This window comes from Camelus ferus, chromosome 5, assembly GCF_009834535.1.
Source record: "Camelus ferus isolate YT-003-E chromosome 5, BCGSAC_Cfer_1.0, whole genome shotgun sequence".
Classification (NCBI taxonomy): Eukaryota; Metazoa; Chordata; class Mammalia; order Artiodactyla; family Camelidae; genus Camelus; species Camelus ferus.
The window spans coordinates 78,508,743-78,533,057 of record NC_045700.1 but is presented as its reverse complement, the minus strand read 5'-3'; the positions used below and the strand labels follow the sequence as shown (position 1 = coordinate 78,533,057).

At 41.9% G+C, this 24,315-nt stretch overlaps 1 protein-coding gene across 9 annotated transcripts in view; it reads right to left on the bottom strand.

Moving 5' to 3' along the window:
- NEMP2 (nuclear envelope integral membrane protein 2) overlaps window positions 1-24,315 on the bottom strand; it is a 299,564-nt gene that overhangs the window by 69,334 nt on the left and 205,915 nt on the right. The window contains exon 1 of one of the 9 annotated variants that reach the window (XM_032480182.1): window positions 23,956-23,975. The exons of the other annotated variants lie outside the window; for them this stretch is intronic. The gene's annotated coding sequence lies outside the window, so the exon portion shown is untranslated. Of the gene's footprint in view, window positions 1-23,955; window positions 23,976-24,315 lie in introns of those variants that run through there. 9 annotated transcript variants of the gene reach the window in all.

The following is a 24,315-nucleotide window of genomic DNA, read 5'->3' as shown; positions in this document are numbered from 1 at the left end:
GGCGTGGAGTGCGGGGGTGGAGAGAAAAAAAAGAGTGTGGAGGGAGGGAGGACTTTCATGGAGCGGCAGGAACACCCATTTCACATAGGAAAACTGCCAGCTGCCAGAGGGTCAAATTGCCTTTGTGGGAACGGATCAGCTCCCCACAGTGGATTCTGGCCACAGATCCTCCCCCAGGGTATTTGCCAGATTTTTGACCCAAAAAGGGAGGGACACAGTTTCAGGACTTTAACCACACCCTGATCCATGATCTTTCCCAGGGACTGATGTTTTCGCTCACGTATTATCATACTGTTGGTCACAGGGCAGCATTTCTTGGCAGACGGTCCAGTGAATAGAACTGTAAATTGGAAAGAAATGCTCGTTTCTAGTCTTGGTTTCTTCACGTGCTTTTTGATAGCCTTTGGAACCCTGCTAAAATATTTGTGTCTTGGTTCCCAATTTTCCTAGTCACAAGAATATATCAACCAGCTAAGGGAAATATGATATAAACTTAGTAAGTGCAATGAATAAATAATTATAAAGACAACTGGATAACAAATTTGAATCCAGTATGAGAAAGAATGTCTACTAATTAGAATTGTTCAAAACTAGAAGGAAGTATGGGTCATGTCATTAGAAATGTCCAAACGAGGAAGATGATCTGTCGTTGGGCGTTTAGGTGGAATTCCAGCAGCAACGGAGAGGTGTACTCAAGACACCCTGAAGAGTTATGCAAAAACTCTTGAGATGTTATGATTCTAGGACCATATAGTGCTTTAAGCAATACAGAATTATTTCAAAAATATTAAAGTGTCTTAGATATGAAATGATCAAGATATGAAATGATCAACTAACAGAGAATGTCTCTGTGCGATCAGCACTGTTATTGGATAGGCTGTATGTACAGGATATAAATGCAGACAGAAGTGGAGCCCAAGACCACCACAGTGGTCCGAAAACAAGCTGAATGTAGAGAAGAAGACTATGCCATGTATCAGGGAGAAATATTCAATAAAAATAAGTTTATCAGTCACTCCTGAAGAGCCTCCATTTCTACGAGCCATCCAGTCTACTTTTGTGTAGAACTGAAAGAACACTAGAAGTTTTCTTTTCAATGATAAAAACTTTCAGATGTTTTTACAAGGTTTGTTTGAGAGATGGTCCAGAAGTCCTTAGAGCTTCCTTCACTTTCCAAGTACTGTTGATAAGTCACTCACCTATCAAAATGCAGATTTTGATTTAGCAGGTCTGGATTCGGCCTAAGAGTCTATATTTCAAAGAGATGCTGATGATGCTTGCCCACAGGCCACTCCAAGAAGCAAGGCTGGAGGTGAAAGCATTTAGGGGAATGCTAGGTACTCACCTATTTTCCTAGGCAAGAGCACACAACTCATTAAAAGGGTAAGACTCAATACTATCCCATCCATGGAGTCACAAAATTAACTACATAAGAGAAAAGGAGCCTTGTGATGCCATCTGAAAACCATAAGTTGGCTCTTTTCACTGGCCAACATTTACTATGTGAGGGAGTATGAAATCTGTGTGGAGCTGGAGTTGGTGTCTCCTTAGGGCAGTGATGATACGGTCTCTTAGGGTTACCCAATGTCAGGGGCTTGTTGGGAGCTGCAAACTGCACTGTCAAGGAGATGAGGTTTGTTTTAGTCCCCACTTACCTGCTTGTCTTTTCCCTTCTTAGAACATGCCTTTCCCTGAGAGGCTACTTTGGCCTCAACTAATTATCTTAATCTCCTCTAAGGAAACAGATGGTAAAGAATTTAAGATGTGACCTTTCCCAGGGAACTCTTTAAGTCTCCAGATTTTCAAGACACAAAAGGATGAAGCTCTTTTAGAAAAAGGTCAGACCCTGTGACAGGCAGAAGAGAATATTTTAATAGGTGGGCTTGCTTAAAATGGCCTTTTCATTCCTCCACAGACTGACCTTACCCAGAATAAAAGAACTGGGGAGAAGTAGCTGTGCTGGGAAGAGTCTCAAGAAGGGTCTCAGTCTCCCTTTGACTCACCAGGATTGAAAAGGTCATAGGGTGAAAGGCTTGGTCCAAAGGACAGACATTTGAGCACAAGAATTAGCTAAGATTGTTAGCCTTTCTCTGAATGCTTACTTATTTATTTTGCATCAATGAATCAGACATAATTAGATTCCACCCTGTTTCTCACCTCGAATAGACAGTAACTAATGTGGTACCATATATTTTTAACTGTATTAGAAATGTAGGAATTCTTTGTTTCAGCCATCCACAACTTAGCTTCCCAGCAGTACTGTCCATCTGGAACACAACTAAAAACCAAGAATTATGCAAAAATTTCCCTGAGCAGGCAAAATAGATGTTATTAAATCATATGCTCAAACTCCTATGAGTTAAAGGTCTTAGAAGTTATATACTTGACGTCTCCCACTTCATGTCAGTAACCCCTTACTGAAAATCAGATGTTCTACCTGAAAAAAGCTGACTGGATACCTGTTTCCCATTATTTCAAGTGGGAAAAATTATGTGTCACACATCAGCCCTAAACCACCAACACATTTCTGAAAAGGTAACAAAACCTTAATAAAATGTGTATATGTAAGTAACAAACAACATGCTATGATGTAAAATGACTAAACAAGGCTTACTGGTCATGAAAGGACTGACAGGGAAGTTAATTCTGCCCTGAGTGCTTCGATGTCTCTCTTAGTACCAGCGACACGGAAACTTACCTTTACTGATGATGTGCGCTTTTTAAAGTATGTGCACACGATTCTGCCTTTCTATCAGTTACTTTCCCCACATGCTGCTTTTTAAAAATGTCCTATTGAGTTTTGACTATGCAAATATGTATTTTCCCCATAAAAATATCAGCCCCAAATGATATATTGAGAGAGATATCTGTTCCATGAAGTTGGGTGTCAAAAACCAAGAGTTGTCCTATGAGAAGAATGGAAAGTGGGAAGATGTTTGTGGCCTGTGTCTGGTGGAGTGCTGGAGCCCACTTACATTAGTTCACAAGAGCCACGGGTAAAATTTTCAGGAATTTAGCAAGCTGGTTGGTGTCACATTGATAACTTGAAATCAGCCATGGTGGAATGTGGCTGGAAAGTGACTTGTGCTGTTTCTCAATCCAAGCATAGAAGAACTAGTCACTCTATTTTCAGCAAGCTTATTTTTTAATGGACTCTTTTTTTCACGGATGTAGGCAACGATGTCATGAATGATGCTCGGCCAAGTGTGATTGTCATAGAGTGTGTGTCCTGATTTAAGAGATGTTGAAATACAAAAATTAAAATGAATAAAATAAGTGTGCTTTAGAATCTATTAAATATCACATTTACCTAAGGGTGAGATTGCACTGAAACTCAGCCTTAAAGATTTTTGAAAACTTGACGGACAGGAGGGAGAAAATCCTCATGATTTAAAAGCTATAGACAGTTTTTCCCTCCCTAGAGATGGCAGTTAGAATTCACTTTCAGGGCAGATTGTTCTCTTATTTTGGGGAAGTCATCAGAATAAGTCATTTAGGTGTCCAAACCTAAGCAAAGGCCTTGTTCAGAGCTGGTGATTTTCAATCAGGGTGACTCTGAGCTGCTAAATATCTTTGTATTATAACTCAACAGCAAATGCCCATAATCTGCAGAACAGCATCTCTGCACATTGTATTTCCCTTAGATAAATATTTATTATCTTCAAAGAGTGAATTTAGACTATATTGTGCCTGAAAAGTATCACTTGTTCATTGGGAGATTTGCGCGCACTCTTGTTCAAAAGTAAAATCTGGAAAGATTGCATAAAGGATGAGCAGGCAAGATCTGTGTCTCACACCAGTGGACAGAGCACCCAGGGGAACAGAACAGCACTAGGTAGGGCTCAGCTGGGCCGAGACTACCAGTGTCTGTGAGCTACGTAAGGTCAACGAATCTAGAACGTATCGATGTTGCCCTGTTGGGTTTTGATGCATTATCCTATTAGGAACTGTGGGACAGGCTCATGATTCTGTTGGTCTCCCATCTTAGGAAAAGTAGTAAGACGCTGGCACCAACGAAAGATGACTGGGGAAGTGGGCCTTGAACTGGAGGGAGGGAGCATCTCTTTCCCATCTCTGGAGCCTGGCAGCAGGCTTGTGCTTGAAGTTGTGGATGCCTTTGACCTGCTTCTGGGGCTGGACTGAGTGGGACAGGGGTGGGAATTAAAGAGTCATATATTTGTGCAGGACTCAGAATGGGTCTGAGCCTCACAGGGTTCAGGCGTAAGCTCATCCGGTACAAATCCAGCAGTGGTACTACCGTGTACTTCTCTTCTGTTATTCCCCAGCTTTCAGCTAAGCTTGTTTAAAGCGCAGCCTGGTCTCTGAGGGCTGGAGTGAATTATGGGAAGGTCTGTTTCACAGCTGAGGTGACATGACACAGAGGAGTAGGGCGCTTTACTCTGAAGTCAAAGAGGTGGGAGCAGCCTATTAGGAGTGAACGGTCTTTCCTGCAAACCCACTCACAGTAGTGAAAACAGAAGCCTGAAGAACAGGACACAAGATCAATATTCTTATTTAAAGCAAGCACAAGTGCTGAAAGAAACAAAAGGAACAAACCACAGAAACCCCATGGGACCAGGTGACGGTCAAATAGTGCCGCACAGCTCCAGCTGATGCCCTGGGGCCTGAGATGTCGCTCTCTCACAGCCGAGAACAAAGATGCATGTTTGTCACGACAATCGCAGGTCTCAAGAAGAGGCTGTTTGGCAAACTCAGTTTAAGATCACGTAACAGTTCAAACCTCCATTGAGAAAGATTTTTACACAATTTGTTGATGTAAAGAAAATCCTTATGGTATAGAAGCGTAGCCATCAGTTATTTGGAGAACTTGGGTTCTGTGGATGTTGACTTCCCTGGGAACCTAGATAGCCAGAGATTTGCCTGTTCAGTTCATGGCACTGGCGCTACAGGACTTCTGAAGACAAACATGGTGTTTTCCCTGAAAGCACTTGGAGACGTTCCCTGTGTGTTGCTAACAATGCTCTTGCAGCTCATATGAATCTAACAAGCATGAATTTATCTAAATCTTTCTTTTTCCTATTTATATTTGTGGACTATGCAACATCTTGAGGATAATGAGTTCCATATGTTTACTACCCACTGTATAAAGTAATGCCATCTTTTATTTATCTTTAAACTACTTTCAGAGAATTTCAATGGGTGCCCTTAAGTTTTAGCATTCCAGGATTTGGGTAGCTAGCACAGACAGGGCTTTACGCAGATAAGAACAAAGCAATCCCTCTGGGCACTCGGTTTAGGAACGGGTGCCCCCTCTTTGGGGCAGGTGCAGCCTTGTGTCAGGTGCATGGCTCAGTGAGCAGCATGGCTAGGTTTCAGTCCCAGCTCGGTCCCCTCCCAGGTCCCTCCCCCTCACCATGCCCCTGCCCCACGCCCTTGCTGGGTACCACTGGTATAATGCTATACAGCACCCCTGGGCTTCACCACGCATGTCCTTTGGAGATTTTACATATTTTGATAACATCTTTTCTCAACTATCATCTTCCTGAAGGATCTTAGTCTTCCTGTTAATTTTTAATTTAGAGTCTATTGATCCTTCTCTGCCTTTGTTGGAATGTGGGGATGGGGCAGCTATAAAACAGAGGGCAGAGGAACAAGTCAATGATAGATTCTATTTCCAGGGTTTCTAATGATTCAGATAATTCAGAGATGACCATCTTATAATCACAGTTTAGGTTAATTTGCCCCAGACTCACTGTCTGCTTGTTGCCCATGCAGAGAGTTACTGGATACTTTTCTATCCATTTTCCAAGCCTGACGAGCTCTCTTTTCATTTTATCTTCATCAGCTCAGAACTGTTATCGCCTGTACCTGCCCCTGTCCAGACTTCACTATTTCCTTTCTCAAAATATGTTCAAATCCTAGATAATACAAGAACTATCATCATACAACTTTAAGAAAAATACTGAAGATCATGAGTTTATTCCCCCTTTCTTAAAAAAAAATTTTTAAACCTCTTTCCTTTCTAGATACACTCACCTAGCCCAGTGCCTGACACTTGGTTGCTACTCAGTGAAAGTCTCCCCTGACAGTCAGTTTTGTTTTGGTTCCACTTGTTATTATAGAGAAGCAGCTTCTGCTGTAACCATCTGCAAGGCCCTCATTCTCCTTGTTCTGCTCAGTGAACACTGGAATTTTAGTGACGTTTGGGTTATGTTAGATCCTTCTAGCAGTTAGTCATCCGGTGAAATTCAATTGTTCAACTTTCTTTCATCCCAGATCTTTGTCTCCACATTTAAAATATATGAAGTATTTCTGAAGCTAAAATTTCAATTTCAATAATGTCTATAGATGAAATACTTACATATTTTTCTTCTTTCTACTATAGTAGAGATTTTCTGGGGGAGAAATGTTCTATACCAACGTGAACCATTAGAGATTTTTATCCTAAGCATGTTCTCTTCAATGAAGACTTCTGCTATTTTCAAATTGTTGAGTTAAAAATTTTTATAAAACTTTAAACACATAAAAATAGAGTGAATAGTTTAAAAATACCAGATATCCACCATCCTGCTTCAACAATTTTTAATAGCTCTTAAAAAAAAAAAAATATATATATATATGCCTTGACTTCTGTTGTCACTTCTATGCCTGAAATTCTCAGATTCTTCCTCCTCTTGTGGGCATTTTTATTTTAGCCTCTTGCGGAAAGTTGAAAATTTATTTATGTAATCATAAGCGCCCCATACCTCCAGGTGTATTACCCACAGAATGACATGAGCTGTGGACTCAATTCCCAGTCACCGGGTGTTTGAGTGTCACTCCCATATTGTTGCTGCTGGTTATTCCCCTTTGCTAATGGAGACAATTCTCCAAGTGTTTCTTATATTTCTGTACACCTGTGAGCAAAGCACTGACTTGCCCTTTGTTCCTTTAAAAGGAAGTTTGTATAGCGAAGAGCCTTGAGAGTGAGAGGTGGTGTCTCTCACTGGAACAAAGAGCGGACATACTTATCGGCCATTATAAAAAGATTCCAGTTCCCTGAGCTTGGGGTCCTTCTGTAACACAACCTGCTGCGTGCGCAGATGTCACCTGATCCTTTTCTCTTCACCCCGTGGGAATTGGGACTTAAGGAACTGATGCAAAAATGCTGCTGCTCTGGGTGTTGCTAGTGCTGTAATAAACCTCATCTCTGACCTATGAATCTCGGGCTTTCTACTAGCACCTACGACACTAAAGCAGGCTAACTTTTTGGTTTGCAAGTAGAGTAAACATCAGACCCTTCACAGTTCTTGGCAGTTTTGCCAATGACAGTGGGATGCTGACAAAGACTTGGCTTTCTAGAAGAGGAAGGAGAGCTTCCCAGGCCAATTAACAGGATTTGAGGAAAGGCTATGAAAATCAGTAGTGAATTGACCCAATGTTATGGGCAATTGGGAAATAAAATTTTATTTGTCTGTTTGTTTTTTACTTTATTGCCTGCTAAAGAGACGGAATTGGGAAGCTGGCTGCAGGCTGAGTTATCAGGAAGTAGTTTCAGAGTTAGCTGCCTGACCAGTGCCCTGCTTGTTGCTAGCTCTCCTCTGGGTGGGGGAACTTCCTCATCAACTGAAGGGTCAACCTCAACTCTGCCCCACTGTAACAGCCGGTAGGTACTGAAATTCATCCCAGGTGGGCAGAAGGTTCCACCTTCATTCAAAGTTATAGAGACCCACGTCCACACTGAGCATGAAAGGAAGGAAAATTTGCCCATTATAGGCACAAGCCAGACAGATCATTAGCACTTTGGCTGGTTTGCTCGGGAGATGAAGGCGTGAGGTGTGTAATGCGTCTCAAAGAAGAATGGCAACAGCTGGGCTTTCTTATAGCTCAGCTCCTCCTGCTAACTTTAGATCCATTTGGAGATGACAGTAAAAGTTCTCACACTTTTTTTGCAGTGGATCCTGGCTTCCAAAAGGGAGCACTGGCCTTTTTGGGGAGATTTTTATGAGACAGAAAAGCTCCTGTGGGAAACCACAGATGCAGTGCTGACTAGGATCCAGGCTCCTACTCCCCTGGATTGGATTTACAATGTTGATGAATGAGGATGAGAAAATGATGCCCCTCTACCCTCTCTGACTGACCTCAGCCACATTAAGGAGAAATGATTAGAGGTGGGGGTCAATATTTCCCTGTCTCTAAGGAGGATCAATCCCATACACAGCCACCTGTAAGCCAGGGAATCGCAGAGTGAATCAAATTTTTATAGCTCTGTTGGATACAGGAGCCCAAGACATTGTCTTCCTGGACATGCGCAAGGAAAAGGCATGCAGACTCAGCTAACGGGGTTTGGGCAGGGTCCACAGAAGCTAGCCTGACTTTGAGTGGGGCCCCTTGAGCCAATTCAATGTACAGCTGTTGCTGCTTCTAGATCTTAATGTCAATAAGAATTGGTGCTTGTACTTTTTATAAGTGCCAGAGAAGATTCTCTTCAACTGAGACGAGCTGCGTGGAGAGAATGCTAATGGGACACAGACATTTTCAGTGCTGCCTAGGGAGTTCTGGTACCCCTGGAGGAGCACTGAACACACATGGAGGCCTTGCCATGCAAATGAGACTGATCCTGATCTTCAAGTGCCAGTAGTATGGTGTCATTAGCCTGTAAAGTGCCATCAATCTGTAACATGGATTCAGTTACAGTTACAACATCTGGCACAGCTGATGCTATGGGTGCAACAACTGAATTCGGTTGCCAGTATGTGTTTCAGCATTTAGTGAGTGCCTCTACCCTTTGATGTCCAAAGCTTGCATCATATAGATGATGTCTTGTCAACTGGCAAGTCAGAAACCTCAGTTCAGCTACTCTTAATGCAGTACATCATACCTCTGTTAACAGAGGTGACTGGTAAACCTTGACAAAAATTCAGGAGTCTGCCGACCAAGTGAAATTTCCTGGTACTATGTGGGTAGACTCACAACACAATTTCTCCTGCAGTGAAGGAAAAACTGCTGTCCCTTTGCCCTTCTACCGTCAAAAAAGAGGCCCATGGTAGACAGTTTGAGTATTGAAGGCAGTCTGTGCCTCACTTGGGGATTCTATTTGCTTCTTTCTGTGGGCTAACTTGCAAATCATCATCCTTTGAATGGGACCCAAACCAACAGGCTGTCTGGAAGGTTATACCACACTCTCTAATTTGGGGACCCAAAACTCTCATGACCACTCTGAGTTACAAATGTCTGTGACTGAGGATTTTGTTGATTGGAGCCTCGAGCAAAGGGAGGCAGTCTGCACTCAGGGATGCTCCCATGGGATTTTGGATTCATTACTTCCCTGATGCAACTACCAGAAACACTCTTTTTGAAAAGTAGCTATTAGCTTGCTACTGTGCTCTTATCAAAACTGAATGCCTGACCCATGGAAACCTTGTGACTCTCTGACGTAATATTCCTATTTTTGGGTGAGTCAACTCAGATTCAATGGCTAACAAAGGGGGACAGTCCCAAGATGCTTCACTTGTCAAATGAAAATGGCATATTCAAGAACACAATCAGTTTGGCCTCAGCAGCACCTAGGCTTTACATGTAAAAGTGGTACCTACTCCTTTAGGGGAAACTCTATGCCCCATTATGTCAACTGAAACAAACTCACTGGCTCTACTGGGCCCTCAGTTTGCAGCTGTTTCTCTAACTGCCTGGGCCTGATTATTCCATTAAGCTGAAACCTGGTGCTATTCACTGGGCTGCTATGGCTGTTCAACTTCAGTGCCAGCGATGAAAAAACAAAAATGAATGAAGTTTGTCCACTCAGTGGGCAGAATCCAAGGCTGTCCTCATAGCTCTGGACAACACTGTCCTTGAAGAACCTTGTTATATTTTTTACTGACTCTTGGGCTGTTGCCAGTGGTCTAGTATTTGATCTTTTTCTTAGAACTAAAGATTGCCAGATTGGAGACACTCTCTTGGGGGCTGTAAATGGTGGCAATATATTGTGGCTGCTGACAGAACTGTCTGGATCAAGCCCATGCTAAGAGTTTGTTCTCTGATGAGACTGACTTGACTTAAGCTGCTGATTAAGCTATCACCGCCCAGGTCTCCACCATCCCTGCCTGGATCGTGGCGGTACTGGATGTGGAAACACATACTACGGGAACATCACAGTCCAGACACAAAGTCAAGGCCTCTATGTTTCTGATGCAGAGGCTACTGCTTCATGCCAGACTTGGAACTCCTGCCAAAAGTTGACCCATCTGTCTCATATAAGGGAGGGCACATCGGGTGGGGCATCGACCCCATCCATCCCAGCAGGAGAACTGCATTTGACCTTTGATACCCTCTCAGGGCTGTCCATGGGCCTCAGTGCCATTGATACTTTTTCAGGTTACAGGATTTCTCTTCCAGTCTGATCAGTCAACTCTGGCAACACTATTGTGGCCCCTGAAACTAATGCAGGTCAAGTTCTCGGCAGTGTGGGCCATCTGCAGTCTGACAGCAGTGCGCCTTTTGTAACAAACCACTCAATTGGCTGACGGTCAAGGGGTTTGCTGAACCTCCTGTGCTCCCTGCCGCCCATGGGCACCTGGAATCGCCGAGCACTGGAATGGCCTCCTTAATAACTGAATCAATAATATTTCTGACTCTGCCTTCCTCACCTCCTCTGGGCCCACACCCCTTAGTAAGATAATTAGATCGTTGAATGCAAATCTCCCCAGAAGGGGGTCCTTTTCTCTCAGCTGCTGCCTGGGTAATGATGAGGAAGAAAGGGGTAGGAAGTTTTACAGTCCTGATTATAAAATTTAGGACTCGACTCTGACTGTTCCCAGGTGAGATGCTTTTACTTTCCTCCTAATCGCAACCCCAGGCCAGCCTGGTGTGGTTCACCTACTATTGCTGTGAATAATAAACTGTCTTTTGTCTCTGGTTTCTTCTTATTTTCTTATTTCCCCTACCAGAATACATGAAGCGATGGCAGGCTAACTTGTCAGCTTGCATCTAGGAGTACAACATCAGACTCTTGACGGGTCGGGACGCTATCCCTACACTGAACAGCTGTCTGGACTGCAACACAGCGATCACCGCACAGAGCTCCGCAGACTGATGCCGGCTTTTTACCTTTCTGCCCGCCATTGTCAAACTGATAGTGATAACTCTTTTACATGCTCTTATGGACTCAGCAAGATTATACTAAGAACATTTTGACAAAAAGTGGAAATGAGTAGGATTCAGGCACTATTGGTTCCTTTTGTGTTACCACGCAGGGGAGGAAACAGTGTATTTTCTTTGCCAGTTGCTGTCATGCTTATAGGGTGCAGGGTGTGATTACCTATAGGAGAGTGTGCCCCTTAGTGACCTTTTCTCAGTGGTGACACAATGTATCCAACAAAGAAACTAATTACAGTAGAGACTGTATGCAGCATGGATCAGGGTTGCCTAATTAAATTTCATCTCATGGCTGACAGCTATGAATATGTTTAAAGAATTTGTTGTGAAAGCTCCTCTTATGTTTACTACTGTGATTCAGCCTCCGTGTGGTGAGATTACAGTTCAGGAGGTGCCTGACACCGTAGGGATAATGCTAGCTCGTGCTGTGTGTGCAGACGTGTGTGTAGATGTGTGTGTGTGTATGTGCACGCGCACACAGGCTGCCCTTTGGGATCTTTTAATGCATCAAACCCAGGCAGAGTGAAAGAGCTGTTTTCTCACTCACTAAGAAAGGTTTCTGCAGTTACCATAAAGCACAACCTCAGAAGGTCCTTCTTTACGTTAGTCAGTGTGTGACGGTTCTGACACGCAGTGCTTCACATTTTCACATGTGTGATAGCTGCTGCTCATGGAAACCTCATGAGGCTGGGGGCCTGGACTGAAAATAACTCAAAGATAGACCTGGGCAACTGGATTAAGACATCACTGCTGTTAGGGAATCTGTGGATGATTCAGTAAACATTCACTAGGTGCCTGCTCTCTGCACGTATTGTACTAAGATTGTACTAGACTCTAAGAACACATAGATGCCAAAATGTTTGTCAAAATGTTTGATGAAAAACTGTCCATCTATTGGAGGTGACCATGAATAGGACTATAAACCAATAATTACATGTGGACATGTATACAAGATGTTAAATGGGAATACCGAGGAGGAAATGATTAATTCTACCTCAGATTAAAAAAGAAAATTGAGAGTGGAGAGTGGTTCAGGGGTCCACTACTGTGTTCAGGACTGTTGCATACAACCCTGCACTCTGTGCATGTTGGGCTCGGACCTCTCCAGAGGTGCCACCAGAAAGGTAAGCTTTGAGTCACACAGCTCTGGGTGTGAATTTCAGTTCAACCATGAACAATCACTTGTTGTTATGTGACTGAGTAAGGAGTTTAACCTCTGTCAAACCTGGTTTCTTTACATTAAAATAGGAATACTGTTTAACATTTTCTGACATAAATTATAGCAATATTTTCTTACATCAGTTTCCCTAGGTGAAAGATATAAAAGCAAAAATAAACAAATGCAACCTAATCAAACTTAAAAGCCTTTACACAGCAAAGGAAACTGTCAACAGAATGAAAAGACAACCTATGGAATGGGAGAAAATATTTGCAAATGATGTGACCAACAAGGGGTTAATCCAAAATATACAAACATTTCACACAACTCAATATCTAAAATACAAACAACCCAATCAAAAAGTGGGCAGAAAACCTAAATAGACATTTTTCCAAAGAAGATATACAGATGGCCAACAGGCACATGAAAAGATGCTCAACATTGCTAACTATGAGAGAAATGCAAAGGAAAACCACAGTGAGGTATCACCTCATACCAGTCAGAATGGCCGTCATCAAGAAGTCCTGCAAATAGTAACTGCTGGAAAGGGTGTGGGGAAAAGACAACCCTCCTACACTGCTGGTGGGAATGCAGTTTGGTCCAGCCACTATGGAAAATAGTATGGAGATTTCTTTAAAAATTAAAAATAGACTTACCATATGCTCCAGCAATCCCACTCCTGGGCGTATATGCAGAGGAAACTCTAATTTGAAAAGATACATGCACCCCAATGTTCATAGTAGCACTATTTACAATAGCCAAGACATGGAAACAGCCTAAATGTCCATCGACAGATAATGGATTAAAAGTTGTAGTATATATATACAATGGAATACTACTCAGCCGTAAAAAAGAATAAAATAATGCCATTTGCAGCAACATGGATGGACCTGGAGACTGTCATACTAAGTGAAGTAAGCCAGAAAGAGAAACAAAAATACCACATGACATCTTTTATATGTGGAATCTAAAAAAAATGACACAAATGAACTTATCTACAAAACAGAAACAGACTCACAGACATGGAAAACAAACTTATGGTTACCAGGGGAAAGGGGTGGGTGAAGGGATAAATTGGAAGTTCAGGATTTGTAGATACTAACTGCTATATATAAAACAGATAAACAAAAAGGTCCTACTGTATAGCACAGAGAACTACAGGGAACTATATTCAACACCTTGTAAAGCCTGTAATAAAAAAGAGTATGAATAATGGAATCACTGTGTTGTACACTAGAAATTAATACAGCATTGTAAAACAAAAAATAGAGCCACGACTCCTGCATATATTTCCAGAAAAAAATGAAAACTAATTCAAAAAGATAAATACACCCCAGCGTTTATAGTAGCACTAATTACAATAGCCAAAACATGGAAACAACCCAAGTGCCCATCAACAGATGACTGGCTTAAGAAGACATGGTACACATATATATGTACAATGGAATAAGATATTTTGTGTGTGTGTGTGTGTGTGTGTGTGTGTGTGTGTGTGTGTGTATGCAATGAAATACTACTCAGCCATAAAAAGAATAAAATAGTGCCATTTGTAGCAACATGGATGGACCTAGAGAATATGATACTTAGTGAAGTCAGACAGAGAAAGATAAATGATATTATATGATTATATGATATCACTTACATGTGGAATCTAAAAAAATAATACAAATGAATGTATATACAAAACAGAAACAGACTCAGAGACATGGAAAACAAACTTACGGTTACCAAAGGGGAAGATGGGGAGGGAGGGAGGGAGGGACAAATTAGGAGTATGGGATTAACAAATACAATCTACTACACATAAATTAGATAAGCAATAAGGATTTACTGTATAGCACAGGGAACTATATTCAATATCTTGTCATAACTTACAATGGAATATAATTGGAAAAAATATAACTGAATCACTCTGTTGCACACTTGAAACTAACACAATATTGTAAATTAACCATACTTCAATAATAAAAAAAAAAGAATGACAGCATCACCACATTGAATTATGAAGATCAGAGGAAATAACCCATCTAAATTGTACACATGGCAGGTGCTCCATAAATGTTAGTGTCCCTTCCCTCCCAACCTTTACTCCCATTCTATGTTGAGTGATGTAGAAAAGCCAAATTACCAGCTTATTGAGAATCATTATTTGGTCATTCTTTCAGGAATTCATGGCAGATTTCAAAGTATTTTGGAACTTGAAAGCCAAATAATTGAGTATAGGAAAAGGAGAAACTAACAATAGCAACAACAACAAGGGTTGCTCCACATACATTCCCTTTTCAAGCCTCAAAAAAAACCCTCTAAGGGAGGTTGCATCTATCCTATATTGAAGATTATTTTCTTACTACTGTAATATTAGTGTTACTTAATTCATTTTGTTTTGTATGTGTGTAAACCTCTATAACCCTGAGATAGGTTTTAAAAAAAAATTATTAAGGCTCCCAAATTAAGGGTGCATTGCAACCAGATGAGAATGGCTGGCTGGAGCCACCCAGCAGAGATGGAGGAACAGATCTCATGCATAAATGTGCTCCACTGATGTGGAACTTGGTATATTTTCCGTTTATGTGTAGTATATACATACTTTGTCATCAAGACTAATTAATTCAAAATGTAAAGTTTCTTTAAAGTAACTGGTAAAGAAAACAAATCTATGTTATCTTTTGGTTTCTTTTTGATAGGCTTATCACAAATTTTAATGTTATACAGAGTTCATGATTGGAATGTTCCTTTATTACTCACCCTGAGTGTTAGCTGGGAGCCAGAACTCTCCCAAGGCTTGGGCATGACCCTAGGGCTTTAGAGTAGATTAGTATCAAAATAACTCTTCGCTCATTTGGCTAGTCTTCCTTTCTATTCCAGACAAGAGGGCACTGGTCAGCCCAATGACATCTGCCGTGAGCTGGCTTCTCTGCTGTAAGTGCTTCTTTTGGCTTCCACAAAGCTCCTCATTTACTTAAGGTATGGAATAAGTGGTTCTAATCAAAAGATCCTAGGATATAGCACAGCTCTAAAAAGTTTCTTTTTCTCATGTGATATAGATTGAAGGGGAGCCTTGAGGCCAACCAGAGGGCTGTCCCATGAGGTCATTCAGGGAAGCATGTCCTCCCATCTGGTACTCCCCACACCCTAGTGTGATGTTCTCATGCCCCGCGGTCAAAGCTGGGTTGATCCATGTCTGAGCTACAGCCCAAGGGAAGAGTGAAGAAAGTTTACCAAGCTGGCCTGTGTCCTTAAGGAGCTAATCTAGACTGAGCACACATTACTTCACTTCCCAATGGTCTGAACTTAGTCACAAAGTCACTCCCAGTAGCAAGGGAAGTTGGGAAACGTAGTTGATGACCTAACGGCCATGTGTCTAGTTAGAACTCAAGGAGTTCTGTTACAAAGATAGAGAAGAAAGGATATCGAGAAATAATAGTTAGCAATCTCAGCCAAGACACAAGCTGAAAGAGAAGAGTAGCTATGCAACGGAAGAGCACATTTTTTGGGGGGGGGCCCCCAATCAGGAGGTATTCTCCCATTTTAAAGATTTTAATATCTCTCCTCCACTATGATCCCTAAGTGGCAGCTTCTAGCTGTGTCCTCAACAGCATCCTGCCACTACCCTTGCCTCCCCCAAATCCACTGTTAACACAGAAGCCAGCAGGATCTTTTTCCAAATGTAAACTAGGCAACATCACTTCTCTGCCTAGAACTGACCAAAGACCTCTCCTTGCAACGAAGAATCAGATCTACGCTCTGTCCCGTGGGCTAGAAGGCCGCCTTCCTGGCTTGCGCTTACTTCTCATCCTCTTCTGTACTCTGCCAGTTTTTGTTGTTCCTTGGATATACCAAGTTTGTTCTCATCTTGAACCTTTCCCTCTTGCTGATCCTTCTGCTCAAGGTCATATCTTCACAAAACTGTCTCCTTCCAATATTCGGGCTTGAACCCCAATGTGACCTTTTCAGTGAGGCCTTCCACAAACACTCAGCTACCATAGCCCCACCCTCCTACCTGCGACATTACCCCAAAATATCTCCTTCATAACATGCGTCTTGACCACTGCTATTTACTATTTGTTTTATTTGTTTACATATTTACAGCATATAAGCTCCTGGAGACAGGACACTTTCACACTGTGTTCAGAGCTCCTAGCAGACAGCTGGGAACACAGGGCAGTCCCTTTCAGACTATCTGTTAGCTGACAAGTTTATTTTTGTAAAATAGTAAAACTATTTCTCTAACAGCTGTTGGCACAGGGCCTTGCACATAGTAGGTATTCATTAAACATTTACTGAATGAACAGAACTAGCTACAAATTCCAGTGAATGAGAGTGACAAGGGATGCCATTTGAAAAGGCTTTACATAAACATTTTGTGTTTAATAATTTTCTGAATATTCAGGAAATCAATAAGCTTTGTAAAAAAAATACAGATAAGTGTAAAGAAAATCATACCTCCGAAAGAAAACCATCGTTAACATCTTGGTAAACATACACAACAGACTTTTCTCCTATATATGTGCATACACGCACAATTTCATAAAACCGGTGTCATACATATACGCAGTTTAAATAGAAAACTTCTCAAGTGGACTCCCCAAGAAACAATGCTAATTTTAAAGTATAAGGATGAACATTGAGATGTTTGATTGTGTGCTTTCCTTACATATTTCAGGTGGTGGTTATAGAACATAGAGATAAGATTTGCTTGGGCACGTCTGCCAGCAGCCAGACCCATGCCCCATGCTAGGGGCTTTCCAGCAGGGAGAAAAAGAATTTCTAGAAGAGTTTGTCAAGGCCGAGATGCTGCTTTTTCTTACTGAGGGCTCACTCTCCTTCCTTTCCACAGAAAAGCATTGACTGCTTGTCTTTTCATCTTTCCCAGCAAAAGGTGATGAATATCACTGGGAGAAAACTGTCCAGACGTGTATTTTTACCTTTACCTTAAACTTGTATACAACACAGACTCCTATGAGGGAACTGTGTAGTTACGCTACGCTATCGAAATGTCAGGGGTGCTGTTTTTCTCGGAGGTGAAGGGAAGCAAGTGAATTTGGAAATCTGGTGTGCAAATGTATATGAGTATACAAACGACATTTCTAGATCCAAATAAACTCATCCATCCATGAGTATATACAGCTGGCATCAAGTCACTCAGCATAAAAACGTGGTGGGTGTTTACAACTTCTTTTAAGAAAGCATTATTTACATTAAAAATATGTCTTCTAATTCCCCAAATAGTCTGTGTAAAGAGTTGGTAAATTTGGGTTAAAAGATAAAGGGTCAAAAAAAGAAAGCACTGGGGAAAAAAATCGGAAAGGTATGCATCGAAGTGTCACTGTCTTTTGTGTTCTCAGCCTTCTGTACGTCTGGAAGGAGTGCACGTTAAGCTTCCGGTTCTGACTGTGCCCAGCTCCCTGTGTGGGTCTGGCCAAGTCAGTTCCCCTCCCTGAGCCTTTATGTCTTCATCACCAAAATAAAGCAAGAGCAAGAGAAAAAGAAAGAAGCCAGCACTCACATACCACGTAGCCTACCTAAGCAGTACAGAACGCCCCCTCCAGCTCTAACATTCTATGATCATTACTACTGTTAAAAAATGTATTACTTGTGTTATTTTGTACAGACTAATTATATGGGCCATTGTTATTTTTTCTCTTGCCTTTTTGTTTGTTGTTAAGAGGATGTTGGTAGGCAGTTCTGCTAAATGGTGCCTTATCTGCTTAAAATTTCTTGCGTGGTATCTACCAACATGAATGACATTTCTAGTATCTATTAGTTGTACTTTGAAAGCCTCTAATGCTGATTGAAGTTTTAGTTTAGTCAAAACCCTTCTCAGGTGGGTTTTCTGCGGATGGTCACTGTTCCTAGAAGGAGGCAGGGATCTGGCTCTGGAAGACTGGTAAAGAACCCAGCCACTTCAGAGCTGTGGCCTGCGAGACGGGGGACTGAATGGGGAAACAGAGGTATGCTGTCTGGTTTTCAAAAGAGAACAGGTCCTTGCCATAAGTAATTGCTGATATGTGAAAATCAAATTATGCTGAAGTCCTCTAAATGTTGTGAATGTGAAAGACTCCACTGTTATCCACAAAAGAACCCTCTGGAAAGGAAACACATAGACAAGGGCCTGGAGAGTGAGAAGAAAGAACCAACATCCAACCAAAAGGGATGACATAAAGAATGCCCTCATAGCAGTCATTGTTAAAATACATAGTTAAAACTCCCAGGACAGAAGCAACAAACTCATGGAGGCGCCCCCTGCAATAGTCAAGAATCCAGGCTAAGGCCAGTCCCTAAAGTCAAGTCAACCGCCCCTCTGACTGTTTACTACAAGGCTTCCTTTAGAACTTCTACTTGAGGAGTTGGGATGGAGCAAAGAATTGAAAAGAAAAGAAAAAAATCCTTTCTGAGCTTGCCTCACGTCTAGTTTGAAAGTAGAATTTCCTCACTGGAACAGCTGATCTGTAAGGCCACCCAGTTCACATGAATCTCGATGGGCTTCTAGCATTCAAGAGTGGGTACAGGCTACTTGCTTATGTGCCAGCACTGCATACAGCACATACACACACCGCTGCCTATTTACACCTTCCAGGCTAGTGTTCCTCAGCCTCAGAGCTATCAATACTTTGGGCCAGGTAAGTCTTGGCCGGGGGGCCATCCTGTGCACTAAAGCATGTTTAGCAGCATCCCTGGCTTCATCTACCAGATGCCAGTAGCGCCTCCCCTCTCCCTTTACCCCTCCACCCCCGTCCCCTTGATGTGACAACCAATAATGTTTCCAAACATTGCCAAGTGTCTCCTGGGGGACAAAGTCTCCCTTGGTTGAAAATCACTGCTTTCGGCTGAGATGAGGACCTTTACTGAGGGGGGAATGAAGACTCGGAGGGTGTAAGGAAAGATTCAGATATTTATTCTTGAAGTTATTCTGTTTATGGACATTATTCAAAGATGCTTACAAGTGTTTTTAGGAGACTGATCTTATTCCAAGAAAGCTAACATTACAAATATTATTTTAAACGGTTAACTTACATCTGCCTTTTGACAGAATGTCTTAATGGATTCAAGCATTTGTCTTGAGGCGTGCTACTGATTCAGCCATTGTTTGCAGAATTTGTGGCACCACTGCCTTCCACCTGCCAGAGCATCAAGCGGTGTTTTGCTTTCCTCCCCCAAACTTTGCAAACTGCTGTGAAACACTGCTGAGAATATACATAGCAGAATAACTTATTTTTCCCTGTGATTCTCAAATTAAAAGAACCCACTTTGTCTACCAGCTTGGAGAGCAAGTGTTTTTATTCTGAACGTAATTGAGACAGAGTTATCTGGATCCATTTTACCATGTTGCCACACAGGCTTAAAATATTTTGCTACCAGCAAAGTTGTAATTTTCTACCAGCAAAGTTGTAATTTGCATACAACACTGACTTTATGGAATAAATTAACGAACAAACCTCGTAGGTTAAGAGTGACTAAGAATTAATTTACCTTAATCTGAAATTTAAGGACACACCCTTACTCAGCCTTTTCATTCTTACCTTGACCTGTATTTTGCTCCTAAAGAATAGAAAAACACTACAAATGGTGAGGTGTTGCGCGTGTGTGTGTTGGTAGTAGCACTCAAGGCTCCTTCCTCCTTCTAGAATTTATTTCAACTGTCATTTATTGAGCACTGACTGTGGCTGAGGATTTGTGCCAATTTTAAGCAGATTTTATTTTCACAGCACAATCAGATGTATTTCTTTTAAAACTGCCGTAATGAATCTTCTCTCCATTATTTTGCTGTGAGTGAAGATTGCCACAAAAACTATTGGTTTTTCTATCTGTAAATGAGAAAGGAAACAAGGAATGGGAGGGGGAATCTACCAAAAGGTAGGCTGGGACTTATGAAGCCAAACATCTTGATTTATAAGATTAAAATATGTTCTAAAGATTTTGTTTCCTATTGTTTTACTAATTCTAGACAAGTAGACCAAACAAACAAACCCAGATGATGCTCTTGGGCTAAATTTTTATTTTCAGCCAGATGGATGGCAGGCCCAGAAGACCATCACAGGTAAAATTCTTAAAATATCTGTAATTTCAGATGATTTCTGGGAAAAAAATATACTTTCTGGCCTATTAATTATTCACTATGTTTGCTACTGATTTACTAGTAATATGTTACCTATAAGCAAATAGGAATAACATAAATATTGCTAATGCATTTAAGAATTTTAATTTTAACTTTGATTCTTATTCGCTTTGAGATGCTGTCTTCTGTGTCAGGTGCTGGGCCTCTAATCTGGTGTTGGTTTACTTGGCTGTGTAGGAGTTATGTAAAATTATCCAACTGATGCAGGCCAGGTGTTCACAGCTCTTTATGCATTAGGGGCTACACTGGAAGCTTTCCAAGAGTAGGTGGCTGTGACCTCTAGCAAGCATGACAAAGATGGCAGGTGGGCCTATCTTCAGTATCCCTTAGGCAAGTTTTCTCCACAAACTCACCAACCCCCTCAAAGCTCCCTGCCCCCCAGCCCTAGTCACACCCCATCTCCCCAGGCACCTGAAAGAACTGGCTTTGGCCTCCTATGCCGACCTGGAGGGTTTGCAGCAGCACAGTGGCCTTCACCCTCTGCATTGCCGAGCGCCATCCCTGCTGCTGCAGAGAATGTCACCTCCCACATCTGCAGCTAGTCTGAGTGGTATAAACCGCCTAGAATCTCAGAAAACCACGTTTTGAAGCTTTCTAACCTCAGCTCTATATGTCACAGAAAACAGTACACTTGCCATCTTTAACACACAGCCTTATTTTTTAAAACCTTCTCTCTTGCTCTTCCTCCCATTCTTTTCTTTTTATGTTGTTTCCAATTTTTGTTTCTTGGTTATTCGTTTCAAGGAGGGAGAATAAATAGGTTAAAAACCAACCAGAAGGCATTGGGAAAGGAAAGGAGACTCGCTAAACGGGGAACAAGAGGAGGGTTATCAGTATTAGTTGCGGAGCAAGGCTGGTGCTGCCAGAATGGAGCTGATTTGTTTGGGGTTGGAATGTGGAGCAGCAATCATGGAGCCACCAAGTGGCCAGAATCTTAGCAACGTGTTCCCCAGCATTACTGTCCTCCTGTCGCTCACAGCACTAGTGCTTCGCTGTGAAGGCTGCTCCGAAATGAGTTGACGAAGTACAGACAATTGTTATGGGTTGAAGTGTGTTGAAGTCCTAATCCCCAGTTATCTCAGAATATGACCTTATTTGGAAATAGGGTCATTGCAGATGTAGCTGGTTAAGATGAGCTCATACTGGAGTAGGGTGGGCCTGGAATCCAATATGACTGGTGATCTCATAAAAAGGGAAATTTGGTTAGGAACACACACACTCAAGAAGACTGCCACGTTAAGGTTGACGTTATGCTGTCATAAGCCAAGGAACTATCAGAAGCCAGGAGAGAGGCTTGGAACAATCCTTCCCTGTGCCTTTGGAGGGACTGACACCCTGCTGACATCCAGTTTTCAGAACTGTGAGACAACAGATCTCTGTTGTTTAAACCACTCAGTCTGTGGTCATTTGTTAAGACAGGCCAAGCAAACTATAACATAACAACGTAGCAGTGAGGGAGCTGGCCTGGTTTAAACTAGACTCTTCCCAGAGGGGTGCTGGTTTGATGGGGCTAAGAAGTGTGCATCGTCCAATCTAAACACCTAGAATGACACCCGTGTGTATTGATAACAGACAGACACATGTGAGGACGTAACTGAAAACACACGGCAACAGTTTCTAAGGAATTCTATGAAAATAATAATTGCTGAAGATACGTGTTATGGTTATCATAACCAAATGATAAAAACCTGTGGTCACTCTTGGGCTTCTTAAATGTCAAAGGATCTGCATCTCCCACTATCAGGGCAATTCCAGGAGCTGAGCATTCCAGGTCACCGTCTTCTATAATTTAGCTCACCCAGCACTTTATTAACTTGACTATGTGCCAAGAACTCTACACAAGGGCAGTTAAATAAAGCATGAAACACAATCCCGGCCCTTAAGTAACTTATTGTGTAGTAACAAATAAGGCAGAATTCTGGAGGAATCTTTCATCTGTTAATCTACAGGGGATTCTGTCCATTTACACCCAGAAATGGTCAAGACCCTTAGTTATGTGATGGAAACACAACTCAAGCTGGCTTAAACAAACACATACATAAAACCCTGGGTTTTTTAAGGGTGAAAATATGACTTAGGTAGTACATTAGTCAGGGTGCTCCAGAGAAACAGAATCAACAGGAGAGAGAGAAGGAGGAAGAGAAGGTGGGGAAAGGCTGCAGGAAGGGGAAGAGAGAAAGACAGAGAAAAAAGAGATTTCTTTAAGGAATTTGCTTATGTGATTGTGGGGGTAATTTGTAGGGCAGGCTGGCAGGCTGGAAAATGAGGTAAGAGTTAATGTTGTAGCTTTGAGTCCAAAATTCTGCAGGACAGCAGGCTGGAAACTCAGGCAGTGTTTCTATGTTGTAGTCTAGAGGAGAATTTCTTGTTGGGAAACCTGTCTTTGTTCTTAAGGTTTTCAACTGATTGGATGAGGCCCACCCACAATATGGAGGATAATCTGCTTTACCCAAGTCTACTGATTTAAATATTAATCACATCTAGAAACACCTTTACATAAACATCTAGATTGGTGTTTGACTAAACAACCGTACACCAGAGCCCAGGCTAGTTGACACATAAAGTCAACCACAAGAGGCAGAGTGGAATCCAAGGAGTGCCCCAAAGTTATCAGGAATACACCATCTTCCTTGGTGAAGGCTTTGAGTGGCTCATCTTCCATTCCATACCCTGGTGAACCAATCACTGTGGCTGAGGGGATGCAATTCCCTGGCTGGGGTCAAGAATGGAGAGAGAGGCTGTTGTATTACAGAAAGGATGTTGAGCAGGCATTAGGAGCTGTTCAATCAGAGGGATCTCACCAACCAAGGGTATAGGGTAGAGGTGGGTAGTTTTGAAGAAAAAGAAAACATTTTGTACATACCTAGTCCTTTGGTACTCAAAGGTGGGAAGGAAATGAGAGAAAGGAGAAACTCTTTGGGAGAAACAAAAGACTCTTGCTGGAATGTCCTATACACTCTTGCCGCTGGAAATGAGCAGTTACAATAGTGGTCACACCAGAGACCACATACATCCAATAGGCGTATGTCCCATTAGCTTGATCTATACTACCTTTGAATCTCACAAAATTTTCCTTTGAGGAAAATTTAGTTTTCTCATTGATTTAAAGTCAGTAATTTCTGTTCCTCTGAGCACAGAATTGCTTTTAATTATAAATGCATGACATTTAAAATTATTTAAATACAAATATTTTTACACCAAGGGGTGTGGAATGCCGGGTGTGGGATGTGGGGATGGAAGCAATGAATTTTTTCCTGTGCAGAAACCCTGCTGCACAGGGAAAAAAAAAATTTTTTTCCCTTAAGTCATCGTTCCGAAAGTCATCCCTCTCAGGGATGCTTGTTATTTAAAATTAAATGGAATTGGCATTTAGAGATTTTTGAATAATTTAGCTAGGCTTGTTTCAGTGATTACAAAATGGCTGCAGATGGGTCAAGGTCCCAGTCATGTCGGGGAATTAAGAAACATATTTGTTTTCATGGTCACTGGTCACCTGCCCCGCCCCCCCTTCTTATGTGCTTCCACCATCCACGGCTGCAACCCCCACTCTTCTCCATACTGGAAGCTCCTTGAGGACAAAGACTACCTTTTATTCATCTCACTCCTGGTGTGGCCTCTGACACCCTGCGTACACTGCATCTGTCTGTGTTGAGTTGCACCGAACACTGACACGTGGGGAGTCTGGACATTCAGGAAGGTAGAGAGTTCTGTGAATTCTCAGCAAAGAAAGATCCTTAGAACAAAGTCAGCAACATAACAACAACAGCTTTACAAATTTCTAGATGCACAGCTGCCATTGTTGGCAGATGCATACGTTGAAAATCTTACATGCAGCTAATGCCCGTCAAATATTGGAAACCAACTCTGGGCAAAATTTGAAGTGTATTTTCTATATCCTCACTCTAGACTTTTTTAAAACCAATTTTTCCAATAGTCCTTCCCTTTT